An 18577-nucleotide genomic window follows, 5' to 3' on the forward strand; every position below is an offset into this window, starting at 1 on the left:
ATTAAAGTAAGACATTTTCTGAAAACAGTAGATTGCTAGGTAAAATCCCACTCACAGGATAAGCTTTTCTATTACTGCTTTGCCCTCGTGAAACAAAAATTCAGCGCCCCCATGGAAAACGACATTTAACCCTCTTCCAATACAAAGAATGTTCTACATTTTCAGTGGGTTTTAGACCCTGTGAGGTTATCTCTACTCCCAGACAGAACTGTCTCAACATTATACTAGCTACGATTCTATGTAATCTGAAATGAAATACTGTTAACTTACTTTGGCTGTTTTTTTAAATACTTTTCAGTTTCCTACTGACAGTCCAAACGTTGTCTTTTTATTTACTGGAAAACAAGATACGTGTAGATTGTCGCCTTTAAATAAGAGGCAGACCTATGGATTACTTTCAGGTCAGCTGCAAGCCTGACCACCCTTAACACAGGTGCAAGGCCCACTTTCATTATGCAAACAACTTATGAGCCCTTGCCTCATCACATGAACATTGCTAGTAATGCGGTTTACAATTATTTTACCAGAAGATTGTTTTTAAAGAAATGTATTCATGAAGGCAAGTTTACTGTATTAAGAATGCTGGTTTTATTTCCCTATATATGTATTATGTATGTGCATAAAACATACATACTCTCCGACTGGGTTTTGTGCTCATTCTTTAATTAAATGGGAGTTGTTGTCAGGTTTATTTTCCTAAGAGAACTACTAGCGACAAAATGAGAGCAGTGCTCACCAGTCTTCAAACCCAGAGCAGGAGCTGCTTCTGCGCACATGAGCTTGGCATCTCAAGGCTGATGTCCCCACAGTTGTTATTCAAAGAAGTGCAGCGCTGTCACACCTTGCTGGAGGAACAGTCTTATATACCGAATGACTGCCACCATAAGAATCAGAAAGGTGTTGTTTGCGCACCTGACTCACCCATACCTTTGCTAGAAGCTCTGGTATGGTGAAACAAACCATGGGTAGGATGAAGGACAGGCAGACGAGCTATACAAAACATGATCAGTAATCAAGGGCAGCCGATATATCTCCAATTCTACTTTAGTTTTGTAATAACCGGTGTAGTGAATTGGGTTGCTGGAGGGGGTTGAACCCCTACCCAAGCAGCAACCACAACTTATGTTAGGGTGAAACACAAGTAAACCCCAAATTAACCTTCGCCTAACCCTCTGGTAGCTTGGCACAAAGCAGTCAGGCTTAACTTAGAAGTAATGTTTATAGTATTTATGCAGCACTTCAAGCAGTAATGAAGTGAAAAACTGAGCTGCCCCTCATACACTCACCTGCTTTCTGTCATGGCAGCGTGGCTAATGCCCACCATCACTTATGGCGCCGAAATCATGCTGGGGAAGGAGGCAGTTTTTATCAATCGAGTCCAGACGAAGGCTTACAAAACAGTCTTTCGGATACCACGACCAGTATCCCCAGCTCAGGTTCGTTTAGAATTGGGTCTGAAAAACTATGAATTTCAGAGTAGATGCTCGAGGATGCGCGCAGCTGAGACAGGGACACTAAACAACCTATGTTGGATGGAAATTGAGGAGCAACAGCGTCATAATAATAAAAGCACCTGGGGTCATCAATTAAATAACTGCATTTTAGCACTAGGTTTGCTAGAAGCCTGGGACCTGAACTCGGAAAAAAAGGAGTTTTTCGAAAGGCAAACGCTGTCACTAAGAAGAAATCTTTAAATTCTGAAACAAAAACTGGCAAGGAGACACCACACCTGGACTATAATAACATCATACAAAACTTTACAGGCACAGGAATATCTAGCAGCAACCTTCAACCAGTTGCTGAAACATCGGTTCATGCTTTTCCGCTTTGGGTTGATGGAAACAAAGGATATGGTCCTTCATGGAAACAGCAGGACCTGACACACTCCTGTCGACTGTGTGGGTACAGTAAAGAGTCTTTAGAACATATTTTTTGTGTGTGCCCGGCCTTGCAAAACCACAGGACATTTTATCTGAAAAACATTTTTAAGACACTGAACTTATGCTCATGTAGACTGGCCATTACTAGCTGGCTCAGCGAACTTTCAATCCCGTTTTCTTGTTTAGGGACCAAATTCATGGTACAGGCCCAGAAAGAATTAGTGAACAAAGTTGAAGCCGAGTGTGCAAGGGCCATCATTTTATGATTATTAAAGCTCCGAAAGCTTTGTTCCAGCCAGGAAACAGCCCTAGGCACTATATAAGATGCTCGCTCAGCTTCACTCATCTACTATTATAGTGTTCGCAAGGGAGCAAGACAGTCCTAAAGTTTAGTTTAAGACCAAGTTTTGGAATCAGTGGAGAACATTTTAGTTATGCACAACTCTGTATCATGCCAAGTTTTAGTTTTAAGCTTTTGTGTTTTTACGGGTCTCCATTAATGAGAAGACAAAGTTTTATGTCATTATGTATTTTGGAATTGCGATGGTTTTAATTAACCGTGTCAATAAAAAAAAAACTTTCAGGAAGTGAAAAACAGAGCACACAAAAATCTCACATCGATTAGAAAAAAAAAGTACAAGTTTATATATTATCTGAGGCCAATACAATAAAAATCTAATCAGTAAAACCGGATGTATGCAATTTTAAAGATTTAAGTGAAAATAGTGCCTAGAAACACAAAATGGCAACTGTGGTTATCTGACCACATACTTCTCTTTGGTTCTTAAGATAGCTGAGAGATGTAGACTCCTTTTACTGCTAAACCAATGTCGCATTAACTGTTTCCTGCAGAAAATAGAAGACCCTATTAGCTTGACTAAATGTAAATATAGTTGCAAGCTCAATGTAATGAGCAAGGCAATATCAGGAGACAAGCCATCTGGCTATGCTCCAACTTTGCCACTCTTGGGCATGTAGATCTCCACAGCCTCCACACTCAACTGATGGTTTTAAGAGCTTTTTATGTAATATTAGATCTCTACCTAAACATGCTATTGAGTGCGGGGATCTCCTCTGTTTATGCATGCCTTATGATGGCTTTTTAACAGAAACTTGTCTAAGCCCTACCTCCATACCTGCCATTTCCCAGGCTCTGCTGCGCAACTACTGGATTATTAAAGCGGATTGAGAGGGAAGACCAGGGGACAGCATTGCTATCCTTCTTAGAGACTCTATTAAAGTCTCCCTCACAGAATCCTTTAACAAGGATTGGGTTGAAATGTGCATTTTTTAAATAGAATATTCCCTGATAGATCATTGGAAAGGTGACTTGCTCTAACACCGCCCCCCCCCAGCCCAAAATACATTTTGTCATCTCCTTAATGAGAGCATTGCCATCCGCTGTCTGCTCAAAATCTGCTGTCTGCTCACAATTTTTATTACTGGGAGATTTTAATTATCACTTTGTTGACCCCTCTGATGCCCACACGTCTCAAATGGTAGCTGATTTAGAGACTTTGAGATTATACCCCAAAATTCTGGGTCCTACTCATTAGGCTGCCCATACTTTGGATATGGTTTTTACGAATTCCAATGGTCTACATTATGAACTACCTTTGCCATGGACTGACCATGCCCTGATACACTTCCAGATTGACAAGAGGGGAAACCCAAATCTGAGATAACCCGGCAACAAAGGCAAGATGGGACAATAGCATTATGTCTCTCTGAATTTGTTTTCTGCAGTCTTTGACTTTTCCACAGCTAGACAGGATTTAGATGAAAACCGTATTTTGATTGATTTCCAGTCTGCCCTTTGATATTATCGGCCCTTTAAGAATTCAGGCAAATACTCCACATTAACCTTTTGCACCCTGGTATATAACAGAGCTCAAAGCTTCCCTTGCTGAGTTTTTTGAGAAAAAGATTTATCTAATTTATCAAAACTTTGCTAGTGGTTTGCTCCAATCTTGTGTTGGGGGAATTGGCTGCCCTTCCCCTGAATCCAGGTGTAATAAGCTGGAAAAGTGTCAAACCTTCTCTCTGGAACTAATACAACAGGCATTGGAAAAAGTGAACTCTGGTTTCCCTGCAGACCCCTGTCTACCTAGGATTGCAGCCTTATTGGCTAGCTATATTGCTCCGGCTATAAGACTGCTATTTAATCTATAGATCGAGACAGGGAAAATTCCTTTAGCATGGAAATCGGCACTGATCACCCCTATTCAAAAGAAGAGCAATGTTGACCCTTCTATCTTTTCAAAACTTTAGACTCATCTCATTACTCCTGCTTTTTGGCAAGCTGCTGGAAGGTCTAATTAATAAACAACTGACTGAATATATTGAAATGAATGAGATCCTGGATCCTTCACAAGCAGGTTTTAGAGCTGAGTATAGCACTGAGTCGGCCTTGGTTGCCGTGACTGACATAATTAAGTGCTCTCTTGATGTGAATATTCCAGCCATGCTCATGGCCTTAGACGTTTCTGGCTGGGTCCAAACTGGGGCGGTGTGGTGGGCAAAAAAACAATGGATTAAACCCAGATCTTTATTACTCAGCGTGAATGTTTGCATTGCTTAGCATTCCATCCATCATCTTTTCTTTTCCTCAGACCTATCCGCAGCATTCGATACAGTGTCCCATGCCAAGTTACTGGCAAGGCTACAAGAGTGTGGGATCACTGGCTCTGCCCTGGCCTGTTTACAGGATTTCCTTAAATACACAGTTTAGTGTGTCTCGCTGAGAGATTTCAAATCCACCCCTAGGCAGGTCAACAAAGAGGTACCTCAGGGTTCATGTTTCAGCCCTACATTATTCAAAATCTATGTAGCACGCCTAGCCAAGATCATTAAGCCATACAGGTTCAATGTCCTGTCATATGAGGATGACAAACAGCTAGTCATTTTCTTTGATGAAGATATTGACAAGATGAAGTACTGCTTTTTGGCAGGAATGAAAGCTATCACAGGATGGATGTCAGATAACTTCTTTCAACTGAATCAAGGAATACTGAGATTATGCTGTTTGGAAAAGCTCAACATCTGTGGATTCGGACTGTTGGCTGTTGGAGTGAAGCAAGGCACCCACGCCAAGTAAGGTTGTAAAAAACTTTGGAGTTAGGGTCGATCAGGATCGCACTATGAAACAGCAAGTTCTACCCACAACAGGGACTTGCTTTCATTTCACTAAAGAAAGCTCTGCCATTTCTCTTTCTGACAGCCAGAAAGACGTTGGATAGGATGTTGTGGTGAGCCGGCTGGACTATGGAAATGCACTATTGGCATCCGCCAATGAGGCACTATTGTCTAAATTACAGGTGGCACAAAACACGGCCGCCCTGCTGTTTTGTAATCGGCCCCCTAGAATGGGCTCCACACCTCTCTTATGATCTTTATATTAGTTACCAGTAAAGAAACAAATAGTATTCATAATCTGCTGTTTAACTTATAAAGTGCTGCAGGGTAAAGGCCCCAAGTACATTTGTTAGAAGATCAAGTGCTACTTGCACTCTAGAGACTTGTGCTCTAGTATTAAAGAGTTATTGTCTGTTTCACGCATACGGCTAACCAGATGTGGTGGGAGAGCCTTCCCTTATTTAGATCCCACCCTCTGGAACAGACTGCCTTTCTCGGTCCGAACCTGCCCTGACTACAGCAAATTTAGGAAACTACTAAAAACTGCACTGTTGTAAAATCCGTGTTAGTCTGCTTCTGGTTGACCATGCGCCATGATATTCTGGTTGGGGTGATACGTGCACAATATCAAAGTAATTTAATAATAATAATAATAGTGCTGGGACAAAGTCACAAGTTTAGGCTGGCCTCAATAGAGTGTGGGATGTTTGCAAGGACCAAGTTAGGCCCGCATAACAAAGTACCTTAAATCCTGGTTTGCTGAGTATTGTGAGATCCTGTGTCAAGGATGCACAGCACACACATCCTTTGTTCTGATGAGGATGTGGTGCTGCAATGCAGAGTCCTGTGTAGTCATCGAGGATGGCGTTGACAAGGGACTTGTTAAGCAAAGACCTGTTTAGAGAATGCGTTGTGCTGCAGCAGTTCTGACAAAGCTACATGGCTGTGACGTGAAATCCTGCATCGTTGTAGAGAATGCTGTTGACAAAGGACTTGCAGTGTGAAGGCCTGTGTTGATGATGCATCATGCAGTGGCAGTTCTGAAGAAGCTGTGATCTCTCATGCAAGGTTGTGGGTTGGGGATGCGTTGCGCAGTGATGCTTCTGATATGACTGCAAGGAGATGTGCCATGTTGCATTGGTCCTTCTGAAAGGATCACAGTTGGGCTGGCAGGAACACCTTCAGGCCCACTTTCAAGCACCCAGGACTGGGGTGGCACCACATGGAGGAGTATGACTCGCAGCAGGCTGCAGAGTGCAGGTGCTGGGTTCAAGGTGGTTGGAGCCTTTTCTGTCCATGAGGACCTGATCAGAAGGCCAGACAACTAGCCCTTGACGTCACTTTGGTGGCCTTGGGTTCAAGATGCAGGCCCAGTCCTTCTCACTCAGGCAGCAGAGTAACAGTCCTTCTTGCAAAGCAGCAAAGCAGTTTTTCTGAGTCTTCCACAGGTCAGACGTAGACAGAAAAGTGGTCTCTAATTATATATGATGCCCACTCTGAAGTAGGACAAGTTTCAAGAGGCTTCCAGCCCCGGAGGTGCTTGGAATATCCCTCTTCGCGGCCCTGGCCCCAGCTTATCCGGAGTCACAAAAGACTAGTGTCAAACCCTTTGTGAGTTTTCTCAGGCAAAGCTTTTGTGATGTGAATGTGTAGTAGGTCACAGCTCCTTCCCCTCACCAGTTCAGAGATGGCCCATCCTGCCACTAGCTATTCCCCCTTTGTCACACTGTCTGGGAGCAATACAAGACCAAATGTCAGCTACACCCCGTCATGTGACCCAAGATACAGGCTATAGCCACCAAAGAGTTAGGAGAAGAAACTGAAGGCTTTCTAAAATGACATTTTCAGAATTGTGACTTTACCATTAAAAAGAACATTTTAAATTATAATTCCATAGACACTAAACTCAAGACTCCTATCTGCACCCAATCTAAAGTTACCACTTATTAAATGAATTAAGGAAACCCAATATTATCCTATGGGATATCTAGGACTCACAGTAGCAAAAAATTAACTAAAGAGTATTTCAATACCAGGACATGTAAAAACTTAAAAGTACATGCCCAACATTTTAAATACCTCCACCCTGCCCTCTGGGCTGGGTAGGGACTACCCTAAGGGCGACTTATAATTATTAAAAAGGGAGGTTTAATAAAATAAGTCTCTTGCCAGATCGAACAGGCAGTTTAAACTGCTGGGAAGATGATTAAAGGCTACTTAAAAGGGGTGGCACAATAAGAGCTGCAGATTGACTAGAATCATTCCATTTACAGGCCTTGGGTATAGGTAGTACCACCTTACTAGGGAGGTAAATGTAAAATAAATATGTCAATTGGGTGCAAGCCAATTTTGACATGTTTAAAGGACAGAAAACACACACTTTAGCACTGGTTAACAGCGGTAATGTGTGCAGAGGCCTGAGGCTAGTAAAAACAAAGTCAGCAAAAACAGGAGGATGGAAGGCAAAAAGGTTAGAGGAAAATCATGCCAAGAATGTCATGTCCAACAACTAGCAATAGTGCAGTCCTCTGAAATGCGTCCGCTGGATGACATAAGCAATCTCCCTTGAGTCTTTAGTCCATTCTGCAGCAGCACATAACTAATCCCCTATAGGGCACAAAGAATGTAAATATTTCACTCCAGATCCTGTGAGGCCTTATGCTCAATTTCCACTTCCACTTGAGTTCCATTTTTATGACATTGACTGGACAGTTGCACTATGCACACAGTATCATGAGATTATTTGCAAATAAAACATTTTTCACAAACTACATGCAGTTAAGCATACCAAATGTTCTTTGTGTATTAAGCTATATTTGTTCTCTTTGTGCTGAAGCATCTATCCTACCCCCATACTTATAAGGAGTGAGGTTCAGAGATGGAAATAAAGATGAAGAGTCATGGAAATCCAACATGCCAGCCTTGCCAAAGAAAAGCCACAGAAGAGGCTTCCTCCCCTAACATGCTACAAAAAAGGCAGATGTCCAAATATGGAAGTTCAACCTTTGTCCCTCAGATCAATTGCAGTGAAAATCCATCTCCTTCAATAATATCATCAGCACACCTCTCCTTTGCAATTTCCACATATAGTCAAGTACACAACTTTGTTCATGTTCATAGGTGAAGACAAACTCAAAGTGTAACTCTATCATTCTGTTCTTCTTATAACCCAATGGGGTGACGACGTCTTCTGTAGTCACCATATTATTTGACTCTTTTTGCATACATATTTGTAAGTCACCTTCCCCAAAGGTAGGCTCACAACCTTCAGACTAGTCAGACCGCAGCCCAAGAAAATTAAGTTCTTTTTATAAAGCACAATTATATTTTCAATTTCAAGACAATTAAAAGTGTACACCTCGAGTTGGTATAAAGATCTCTAAATAATCTATTTTGTGATAATGTGTTTCCTCCAAATATGCTCCAAAAAACGAATTTTCTAAATCATTAACTGCTTATTGAGTGTATATACAATCTCTATTTTGTGGCCTATGAGGCAGATGCTATTTTCAGGGTGTGTCTTGCACCTTATAACTTAGCAAAAAATCCTAACACCAGAGTAAATCGTCCACTAAACAGCAAAAAGTATACAGAGCATTAATAAAAATAAATTCTTGTAAACGTGATACCTCATTTACACGTGATTTCTGTAAGACAATTTAGAAAGTCTCTATTTTTGAAATCTCTATATTTGAAATCAATTTCCATATTCTAGGATTATTCTTTTTGTTTCGAGCGTCAAACTATTGAGCAAAAATAACAATAAAACAGCAAATAATAGCAACAAAAGTGCAGATTATGGAATGTCTTTTGAGCAAAAGAAAAATATCTATGGGCACTGTGTGTACTGAAGATGTGCACATTGTTTGAGTATAAGATACTTTTTTATTCTCAACCACAAATCGGACAAGATGTATTGGTAATTCCCCAACTGAGAACACAAAATAGGGGAATATCCTTGCTATAATTAAAATTAAAAATCAAATTAAATTACAAAAGGTTTATACAAATGTTTATCCCTTTGTTCAGCTAGGTGTTTTCCACTGTTGAGTTCACAATTTAAATTTCATCTTATTCTGGCTGGAGGGAAGATTTCTTTATTCCTAAAACATTTTTAAGTCATTTCTTTCTGCATTTTTTATTACTTTTAAACCGATATTTTTTTTATTGCAAACACTTCCAGATTACATTGCTTTAAAATCTGGGCTACTGACTCCCCCCTGTACCTAATGTTGAAGCATGCTTATTTAAAAAAAAATTATCTAGCTTCTTCATTTAATTTTTCATATGATTTCTCTGGCCTGATTCCCAAAGGTAAGGTAGAAAAATCCAGCCACATCCTCCCTATGTTTGGAGTAAATTTATAACTTTGTGTTGATTCACAAATAATCCCGGAGTATTCCAGCTGTTAATTACCAGGAGCACTACAACTGTCCAGAACGTGTTCGTGGAAATGTGCACTTGTAGATGTAACAGATACATATTTCACTCTCCAATTATGAAATGCTTTCCCTGTGAAAAAAACCTTGTTGGAGACTCCACTGGAGATGTTCCCTTTTTCCTCACCCTGGAATGCCAAAATGACCACTTGAGTTTGCAGAGATCCTAAAACATTTCTCCCGAGTACTCACTTTCACAGCTCTACCCTAACACGTACAGCAAAACATTCACCATTATGAGTGTGATTCATTTTGATAAAATTCAATATATGCGGACTAACCTTCACAAAATATTTGTGATTCATGCTGTTCAGAAGTTGTTCCACTTTGGTGTTAAAAATAGTACTAAGCGATAACGTTTATTTGGGGACTTGAACTCTCTTAACTAAACCTCCATACAAACGTACATATATTGTGTCGCTAAATGTTATTTAGTATTTATCTTTATGGAAATGTATGGGCTCTTTCCAAATTAGTGTATAGTCTAGCTTAACTACATTATCTGGCAGCCGAGGCCAGTCCTTTAAGGCAGAGGGGCCACGCCTTCCCCACCTTTTGCCCCTCATGAAGAGTGTCTGTCAGGCTGAGCAAAGGTCAACCTGACAGACACCCTTCATGTTCAGATCAGGCAGCCAGGAGTGAGACATGCACGATTTGCACAGACTCCTCGCTGCCTGAGCTGAACTTTGCTGGGCTCAGGAGGTCACAGCTCCTATGGGCGTGACCTCCTCAGCTCAGCAAAGGTGCCTCGAGGCCCATCCCCTTTGTGACGAGGGTAAGCGTCACTGATTGACTTCAACCTGGGCGCTTCACGTTTAAGCACCGAAGTGCCCAGGGCGAGTGCCAATCAGTGACACCTCGTCACAGAGTGGGGAGGGGTCAGAAGTCTCACTGACCCCATCCTACCCTGTGACGAAGTTGGGACTGCTGCCTTCCCTAATTGGCTGACCTAGGGTCAGCCAGAGAGGGAAGGCAGCAGTCCCAACCCCCCTGGGACCTCCGAGCTGAAGGTAAGTGTGTGTGTGTTTTTTAAATGAATGTTTGGTGCGTGCATGTATGTTTGAATGTTGATGAGTGTTGTGAATGCCCCCCCCCTAAAATTACCGGCTGCCACTGTTATCTGGGTACACTGATACGATTCACAACATAGTATGAAGTGTCAGAAAAATGGAATTTGAGGATAGCGCCAAGGTAGAAGAGATGCCAAAGTTCAGAACTGCAGCCAAAGTGGGGATCCTCGTTTAAGCCAAATTAATGGTTTAGGAATTGATAAAGCCACATGATGCTTACACTCGCACAGTTTACACTTGCACAGCTTATACCTGCACTGAGCAGTGTTACCTTGTCAAGGTATTAACTTTCTAAAAAAAAATAATAATAAAAAAAAGCTTTTCTCTACGAAAATAGGATCTCGGTGCAGACATATTCATATATGTTGGTTCTTCATGTGATTATTTTTCATGTTTTCTTTTTAGACAGGTGTGAGGAAGTACAAGGACTTGCAGGTAAGCGATTGCGCCACCTCTTACATGTTTCTGTTCTGATTCCGTTATGTCCTGTCAACTCACTAGCCAGCCTCCTCCTGATAACCCCAGATGCTTTGTGAAAACTGTGACCTCCATGTCTCATTTAAGCGAGGTAGGCTTGATGTATTTAAACATTCATCATGGATCCCTATAACAATTATTAGTTTTGTGCTTGGACAAAATAATGGCGATCCAAAGTCTTTACCACAATGCTGGTCTCACATCGTTTCTATGATAATACACTCTACATACATATATAGTTAATACACTATACTGTGGCATTAAGATAAAGCAAGAAACCTAGCAGATGTTTCCTCTGTTGCAGTTTCCTGGTTGACAATGCTAAAACTATTGCGCTTCATCAATCAAACCTGCAGCAAATCCCTATTTATTATTACTTGGGAGCATTTCTAACTGCTTCTTAGTTTTAACAGTTCAGTCACACATTATTGATTATAATTCCCCTCATCACCTTCAGCATCTCACCAATTGTACCATCATAAATCAACTCCGAACTTTTGTGCATAATTTAATCGCCCCTTTTCCGCAACTGCAGAGCACGATTTCATCCTAAACAATCACATGCTGATGAGAGGGGGGTGAGAAATGGACATTTATTATAAAATAGAAAGTAATACGGTAGGGCTAAATGAATATATACCAAGGGTGATGTACTAAAATGAGAAGATTCAACTAAGAAAATGCCATAACATGTGCTGAACTTTCAGACAGTAACACAGCACAACAATCACAATACACAAGGAGAACACAGTAGTACTGCAAAGCCAATTAATTCAGTTTTTTAAGGATTTAAAAAAACTGTTACTTAGATATAAGCAAACAATAGCATCAAATAATGGAATGTCACTTTTAATGCATATATTCAAAATATAAAGGGCCTCATTATAACATTGGTGGTATATACCGCCTACCACCGTGGCGACAGTCGCTAAAAGACTGTAACCGCAGCTACCAGCCGTCCGCCGTATTATGACCACAGCTGGATTTCTGCTAGAAGGATGGCATAAGTCCGGCTGTGTCCATGCCGGCGGATGACGGTAAGGTGGTGCTGCTGCCAGCAGCAGCGCCATGCCAGTAGACCATCGCAGACCATATCATGACAGATGATACGGCTTGGTGGTGTTTTGCTGGCGGACGCTGCTGCTGGCAGCAGCACCCGTCCTGTCTCCTGCCGGAGGACCCCCTCACAAAAGGTAAGTCGGGTGCTCCAACAGGGGAGGGGGTGGGGGGATTTTGTGTGTGTGTGTGTGTGTGTGTGTGTGTGTGTGTGTGGTGGGGGGGTGTACGTCTGTGCGTGCGTGAATGTGGGGGGGTGTTGCGTGTTATGTGTGCATGTATGGATGTGTGAGTGTGTGTATGTTGTGTTGTGTGTATGCAAGTGTGCCTGTATGTATGTAAGTGTGTATGGATGTGTGTGTGAATGGATGTCTGCATGCGTGCTTGAATGTGAGGAGTGTGTGAATGCGAGTGTGCATGTGTGAATGAAGGTGCAAAAATGAAAGAGGGAGTATGGAGGGGGAGGGGCCAGTGGAGAGAGGGGGAGACCCCTATCAGTGACAGGAAAGGAATTTTCTGTCAATGATAGTGCCTACTGCCATGGTTTTCGTGGCAGTAAGGAAGCCACAAAAACCATGGCGGTAGGCGGGGTCATAATCCTGCAGGCGGGCTAGTGATGGCCACTGGGCTGGGGACTGAAGTCTCCAGCCCAGCGTCTGTTACGGACGTGGCAGACGGTGCGGTACATTGGCGGTTTGGCTTGAGCCAACCCGCCAATGTCTTAATAGGGGGAAAAGTACCGCCAGCCTGTTGGCAGTACTTTTCTTTATTTTACCGCCGTCCGCCGGGTCATAATGACCCCCAAAGTGTATGCAATTCCATTTACCTACTGTTAGGCCCTCAAAGGTTTAGCCTTCTTTGCACCCTGGTTTTGGAACTCCCAGAGGTCAGATACCTATCGCAGCCCTCAGAATCTTCTATTAATAAACATACACTTTTAGCCATGTGAAGGCTACACCCACTAAAATATGCATATCGAGACACTCATCAGGCCATTTACTTTATTCAAGTGTATTTTGGTGTGACTGAAAGATCAGTGTGACTGAAAGATCATGGTTTAATTGTGTTATTGGCATGTGGTCTCAAAACCTTGTCAAGACCGGTGCTAGTTTTACAAGCATATGGCAGATGTATGATATTTTTCTCTATAACGCTTTACCTGGGTAGCATGATTTTCAACATCTGTTAACACAACAATGCTCACAGACCTGTATTAGGAAATTTTCTATACAAACAAAAGTGCTCGTTATGACATAGTACTAGACTTTTGTTAACTAATGATCGTCTAGTAAAAATATTATGTCCTAAATATCTATTTACAAAATTATCACCCTTTAGAGTTAATAATAGACAATTTACACCCAATGGGCTGATAAACAATATTTGTGATACAATAATGTTTTCAATGATATTCGAACATACAACCTTGACAATTTTTCTTGTCTGCAATTCTTACTACTAGGAACATTTGGGTTTATTTTTTTTAAACTAATTTGTAAAGGTTTCTTTCCAGATGACATTTTCTATCAGAGAATTGAGGTCGTTATATTGCGGTGTTTGGTTTTAACTTCAATACAGCTCTCTATAATCTAATGGATTTTCCTGGGTAATCTAGACACATTATTTACATACACCCTGCCTGGATTAGACAATAAACCTTTAACATCCATGATACTGTGTATTTCTTGAACAACTGTTGCCATGCTGACACCAAGCTGAGTATGGTGTCTCCCTTTGGTTTCTGATTCTTACCATGCTTTTCCTTTGAAGTATGCTAAAGGAGGAACCATACTTACCGGCAAAAAAATCTGTTATCTTGAAATTCAGAAGAAGTAGACTGTGAAGCCTTTGATCCTTAAAACAAACTACTACACAGCTTGGTAAGCTCACTTTGTATAACGTCTTTGTAGGTGAACTTTAGGGACAACTTACTACTGGTGCACTTAAGCCTAAGAGGGAAGTCCAATTTAAAAACAGTTGTATCCGTACAGTGTCCCTCATTGGACACTGTAACACTCATGCAAGTGTTTACCGATCCAGATTCCCTGAAAGAAGAAGTAAAGAAAATGTGTTCATCCTCAGGCCAGTGTTGACTTAACCTGAGTAACATAGTTAGAGAGGTCAACTTACCCAAAACATCCATGGAGACAATGGGTTACTCTACCTGCTATGCAGCTCTTAGCCTCCAGTGGGGTCTGCTAAGGCCTAGAAGACTGTGTGGCCATGTAGCATGGAAGCAAACTGAACAGAGGAATGCAGAAGGCTGCAGTCCACACTTGTAGAACTTTGAGAGCCTTTTTTGTACTCACATGCCTTTGTAGTGAATAGGAATTGTGACACTGTTTTACCCGAAGATTCCTGTCTGATTTGTGGAATTAATACCTGCACAAATGGCAACTGCAGGCTAGGGTAGACAGCATCTAGTAAGAGATAATAAAATTAACAAGCATCTACTTTATAATGTAGTCAAATTCATCAAACCTGCAGGTACTTTGTAACATTAGATACTTGAGCTGGGGGTATAGAGTTGAGATCCCACGTTGGGCCTCAAACCTTAAAGACCAAGATGAGCAAGAACTTTAACCTCCAGAGTCCTTTCAGTTGGATGTTTTTGAGATATATCCAACACATCACTAGCTAGATTTCTCAAAGAGATGGTTTCATACAAGCCATTTCTCTTGCAGAACACGGGAAAGCTCGCTTGGTCCTTAAACCTCTGTTTGCACCAGTTGGATTAACATTACTCTGGAGGCACAGGAAGAAGAGTAAGCTACATATGGAGGTGAAAGAGTTGTAATGAGACCACTGCTTGTTCAGATGGATACCAGCATACATACTAAGGAAATCAGACGATTCAGAAGGCTTTCCTGCACAACCAACAATGGCTGAGTCCTCGGTGTCACTGTAATCTGACTGTCTGCCTGTCAGCTCAAGCGTGGTCCATGGAAGAGACATTTTGTTGCCATCACTTCAACAAGACACAGTGCTAGTGAAATTGAAGCCCTTTGTACGTTTGAACCATACACACTTTCATCAGGATAAAGTGGCACCAGCATTAATATCAATCCCAATATTGTCTATAAGGTGTTGATTGATCAAACAGCCTTTCAATGAAAACAAATCTAAATTTGCACATTTTCTGTGCGCCTACATGCATCCTCAATTCTGTTAATTGTTGATGGTCGGTACCCATTCCATTTCTACCTAGAAAGACTTCAAGAATTCCTTTACGGCAACCAATGGTTTCTCAAATATGGTAGTACAGATGCAAGAAAAGTGGCTGATATAATCATAAATGAATGATCTATTGTATTTAGTATTGCATTTTGTTGGGTCGTTTACATCATGCCACTATCAATGCCTTCTCTAAAGGAGCCAATGCAGTTTCCTATGCACTCCCCCAAACCCATCAATAAAGCTGAACGACAAACAAATGTGCTACCTTACCCACATTTTACAGCACTATAAACTGGAAGCCTTCTCTTGAATTGTCTTATATATCCCCTTCTACATTGAACCCATTCCTGGATCACTCTTGAATAGTTGCAAAAAGTCCTCTGTATCATGAACTCAATATGCAATGGATTCTGTGCTTCGAATATTACAAAAATTAGCTAGACAAGATAAATGCAGAATCTGCGTTCCTCTAGCGTTTCTTCACATTTGATTTATTGTACTGCAAATACTATCTCCAGCCTTCCATCCTCCAAAGCATGGTCTGCCTTTTTTAGCTGGTGCATTTTTACTTCTGTGACTTACCGGGCCCGATACACAAATATATCAGGTACAGTGTTTTAGGGATGTAGAGAATTCAGTTTCGGCTGGAAATCACTTCTATTTTGATTTTGGGGACTGTGATTAAAAGTGGATGCAGTCCCTGACTTTTAAGTAACAAATAATGAGCTTGTTAGCAAACTGAAATTTTCACATAATTCAACAGTGTCCTCTTTGCTATTAGTGCAACTGCACTTAAATGCTGACAGCAACAATTATTTATATCATCTTCAATGGTGCTAAAACGGAATCGTAGATTGTTTTATTCTTTAAAACAGTTGAGGTTCATTGTGGCCTCACTTTGATGGTTCTTCCTTTCCTATGCTGTTTTTATTGAAAGCTGAAAGATGCGCATCTCTTTAGACTATCAAAAAGAAAATCCACAATGTAAGCCCCCAATTAAGTCCATAGATATCCCTTCCAACGTATCAGAACACAGTGGTCTGGGAAAAAAACAGAAAATCACCAAATTAGGTAATTTGCTTGCCTGTTTAATTTTTCTCCGTTCCTCTATCGCACACAAAAAAATGGAGCTAATTGTTAACTGATTATTGTGCAGTAGAGGGAATAATTATTATGAATGCAAAAATGTGTACGCAGTTAACATTGTTATGTGGAGCATAGATCACTGTGAAACCTGCTAGAGTAAACTGCACTCCTAGGGCGTCCATCTCCTAGACGTTCATTACAAAAAAAAGAGTGTCAAGGAGAAAAAGGTTTGTTTGGGTTGGTTAAAGTTGAGTTCAGCCACCCTTCTGGACTTTTTGGCCTTTAGCATGATTTTGACAATAGCACAAAGAAAATAGTCAACCTGGGTCATGGCAGACAGTAAGTAAGATGAACTATCTAATTTCTATTTGCATCTTTTAAATGGCATGTCAGTGGTTAAAATGCGTTCCATTGTATAAATCTATTGGATGACAAGAATGGAAAATGTCACTTACCCAGTGTACATCTGTTCGTGGCATGAGACGCTGCAGATTCACATGCTGTGCATTATCCTGCCATCTAGTGTTGGGCTCGGAGTGTTACAAGTTGTTTTTCTTCGAAGAAGTCTTTTCGAGTCACAAGACCGAGGGACTCCTCCCTTTCGGCTCCATTGCGCATGGGCGTCGACTCCATCTTAGATTGTTTTCCCCGCAGAGGGTGAGGTAGGAGTTGTGTATATAGTAAAAGTGCCCATGCAATGGAGTGAGTATGTATGTACATAATGTGTATAAAAATAGTATATATTTACAAATTTACAAATGTACAAGTTTCATCAACTTATAACGGCTACAGGCTCCCGGGGAGGGGGGAGGCCGCATGTGAATCTGCAGCGTCTCATGCCACGAACAGATGTACACTGGGTAAGTGACATTTTCCGTTCGATGGCATGTGTAGCTGCAGATACACATGCTGTGCATAGACTAGTAAGCAGTTATCTCCCCAAAAGCGGTGGCTTAGCCAGTAGGAGTTGAAGTTGTCTGAAATAATGTTCTTAATACAGCCTGTCCTACTGTGGCTTGTTGTGTTGTTAACACATCTACACAGTAATGTTTTGTGAATGTTTGAGGCGTAGACCATGTGGCTGCCTTACAGATTTCTGTCATAGGTATATTTCCTAGAAAGGCCATTGTGGCGCCTTTCTTCCTAGTGGAGTGCGCCTTTGGCGTAATAGGCAGATCTCTTTTTGCTTTAATATAGCAGGTCTGAATACATTTCACTATCCATCTGGCAATGCTTTGTTTGGATATTGGATTTCCTGCATGAGGTTTTTGGAAGGCTACAAACAATTGTTTTGTCTTGCGAAATTGTTTTGTTCTATCAATGTAATACATTAGTGCTCTTTTGATGTCTAACGTATGTAAGGCTCTTTTGGCTACTGAGACTGGTTGTGGAAAAAAGACTGGGAGTTCCACTGTTTGGTTTAGGTGGAACGGTGATATAACTTTTGGTAAGAACTTTGGATTTGTACGGAGAACCACTTTGTGTTTATGTATTTGTATAAAGGGTTCTTGTATAGTGAATGCTTGTATTTCACTTACTCTTCTAAGAGATGTGATAGCTATTAGAAAGGCTACTTTCCAGGTTAAGAATTGCATCTCACAAGAGTGCATGGGTTCAAATGGTGGACCCATGAGTCGTGTTAATAGAATATTGAGGTTCCACGAGGGAACTGGTGGTGTTCTTGGGGGTATGATTCTTTTTAAACCCTCCATAAATGCTTTGATGACTGGGATTCTAAAGAGTGATGTTGAATGTGTAATCTGCAGATATTGCTGTGAGATGTGAAAGAAAATGCTAATTTTGATTTTTGTAAGTATAATAAATAGCTTACAATGTTTTTTACAGAGGCATGTAGTGGTTGAATTTGATTATTATGGCAGTAATAAACAAATCTTTTCCATTTGTTTGCGTAACAATGTCTTGTAGTAGGTTTCCTAGCTTGTTTAATGACCTCCATACATTCTTGTGTAAGGTCTAAATGTCCAAACTCTAAGACTTCAGGAGCCAGATTGCTAGATTGAGCGATGCTGGATTCGGGTGTCTGATCTGCTGTTTGTGTTGAGTTAACAGATCCGGTGTGTTTGGTAGTTTGATATGAGGTACTACTGACAGGTCCAGTAATGTTGTATACCATGGTTGGCGAGCCCAGGTTGGTGCTATTAGTATTAGTTTAAGTTTGTTTTGACTCAATTTGTTTACTAGATAAGGAAGGAGTGGGAGAGGGGGAAAAGCGTAGGCAAATATCCCTGACCAACTC

General features: G+C 41.1%; 1 protein-coding gene across 3 annotated transcripts in view; it reads right to left on the reverse strand.

Annotated features, from left to right (window-relative positions):
* PLEKHA7 (pleckstrin homology domain containing A7) overlaps nt 1-18577 on the reverse strand; it is a 1012616-nt gene that overhangs the window by 589732 nt on the left and 404307 nt on the right. The gene's annotated exons all lie outside the window — the stretch shown is intronic.

This window comes from Pleurodeles waltl, chromosome 3_1, assembly GCF_031143425.1.
Source record: "Pleurodeles waltl isolate 20211129_DDA chromosome 3_1, aPleWal1.hap1.20221129, whole genome shotgun sequence".
Lineage (NCBI taxonomy): Eukaryota > Metazoa > Chordata > Amphibia > Caudata > Salamandridae > Pleurodeles > Pleurodeles waltl.